This window comes from Rattus rattus, chromosome X (genome assembly GCF_011064425.1).
Source record: "Rattus rattus isolate New Zealand chromosome X, Rrattus_CSIRO_v1, whole genome shotgun sequence".
NCBI classification, from domain to species: domain Eukaryota; kingdom Metazoa; phylum Chordata; class Mammalia; order Rodentia; family Muridae; genus Rattus; species Rattus rattus.
Window position 1 is genome coordinate 74,651,803 of NC_046172.1, and position 2,184 is coordinate 74,653,986.

The 2,184-nt window shown below is 37.8% G+C and overlaps 1 pseudogene; it reads left to right on the top strand.

The window, feature by feature from the left end:
* Window positions 1–702: 702 nt before the first annotated feature.
* LOC116889138 lies at window positions 703–1,690 on the top strand (annotated as a pseudogene).
* Window positions 1,691–2,184: the final 494 nt, after the last annotated feature.

Here is a 2,184-nt window from a genome sequence, read left to right on the forward strand (position 1 = left end):
TCCAAAAATTAAAAGCTTTTCTAAGGCAAAGGACACTACAAATAGGACAAAATGGCAACTCACAGATTGGGAAAAGTTCTTTACTAACTCTCCATCTAACAGAGTGGTAATATCCAAAATATACAAAAAATCCAAGAAGTTAGACTCCAAAGAATGAAATAACCCTATTAAAAATGGGGTACAGAGCTAAACAAACTAAGGGATCCTGCAGGACTGAGATTCACTTATAGAAATGATCAACATACTTAGTCATCAGGGAAATGCAATTCAAAATGACCCTGAGATTCCACCTAACACCAATCAGAATGACTATGATCAAAAACTAGGGTGATAGAAGACTCTGGTGAAGATGTCAAGAAAGGGGAATGCTTCTCTATTGCTGGTGGGATTGTAGGCTGGTACGACCACTCTGAAATCAGTCAGGAAGTTCCACAGAAAATTGGAAATATTTCTACCTGAGGCTCCAGCTATACCACTCCTGGACATATACCCAAAAAAATGCTCCAAAATATAACAAGAACACATGTTCCACTATGTTCATAGCAGACTTATTTATAATAGCCAAATGCTGAAAAATACCCAGATGTTCTTCAATAAAGGACTGCATACGGAAAATGTAATACATTTGCACAATGAAATACTACTAAGCTATTAAAAGCGATGACCTCATGAAGTTTGCAGGCAAATTGATGGAACTATGTTTTGTTGAGTGGAAAGAAAATTTCTAATGTTCAGTTCATTGTACCTACTTTTGAAATTGCCAGTGCTCATCGGAAGCCGTTGGTCATAATTGCTGAAGATGTTGATGGAGAAGCACTAAGCACACTGGTTTTAAACAGGCTAAAAACTATTCTTCAGGTTGTAACAGTCAAAGCTCCAGGGTTTGCGGAAAATAGGAAGAACCAGTTTAAAGATATGGCTATTGCTACTGGTGGTGTGGTGTTTGGAGAAGAGGGGTTGAATCTAAATCTTAAAGATGTTCAACCTCAAGACTTAAGAGAAATTGGAGAGGCTATTGTCACCAAAGATGATGCCATGCTTTTGAAAGGAAAGGTGACAAAGCTCACATTGAAAAACGTATTCAAGAAATCACTGAGCAGCTAGACCTCACAATTTGTGGATAAGAAAAAAAAAGCTAAAATGAGTGACTTGCTAAACTTTCAGATGGTATAGCTGTATTGAAGTTTGGAGGGACATGTGATGTTGAAGTGAATGAGAAGAAAGACAGAGTTACAGATGATCTCAATTTTCCAACAGCAGCTGTTCAAGCAGGCATTGTTCTAGGAGGAGGCTGTGCTCTGCTTCGGTGCATCCCAGCCTTGAATTCATTAAATCTGCTAATGAAGGTCAGAAAATAGGTATAGAAATTATTAAAAGAGCACTTAAAATTCCTGCAAAGATAATTGTTAAGAATTTAAGTGTTGAAAGTTCTTTGATAGTTGAGAAAATTCTGCAGAGTTCCTTAGAAGTTGCTTATAAAGCCATGGTTGTAGATTTTGTGAACATGGTGGAAAAGGGAATCATTGATCCAACAGAGGTTGCAAAAACTGCTTTACTGGATGCTGCTGGGGTGGCCTCCTTGCTAACTATAACTGAAGCTATAATGACAGAAATTCCTAAAGAAGAGAAGGATCCTGGAATGGGTGCAATGGGTGGGATGGGAGTGGGTATGGTAGGTGGCATGTTCTAACTTCTAGAATAGTGTTTTGCCCTTATGAATAAACTGTGACAGGAAGCTCAAGGCAGGTTCCTCACCGATAACTTCAGAGATGTTACCTGAAGAAAATGAGCGAAGGGAAGGCTTGCTGTTTCATGTAACCAACAATTACTGGTTTCCTTTGACAATATACAACGGTTTACTGCTGTCATTGTCCATCTCTACAGATCATCTATTTTGTATTTTTGTATAAAGACATTTGTACATTCCTGATACTGGGTGCAAGAGGCATATACCAGTGTCTAGTGATTTCAATTAACATTACTGAGGCATCTCTACTGTTCTGTTGGCATCAGGTCTATAGCACTGTGTCATCACATGAGAAGTTCAGAAGCAGCATTTCTGTGGAGGGTGAGAATAATTGTGTACAATGAAGAGAAGTATCCAATTATGTTACAACTTTATGTAACAAAATTTTGTTTAAAGTTTAAAATAATAAAGAAAATATCATCATGAGTGAGGTAACC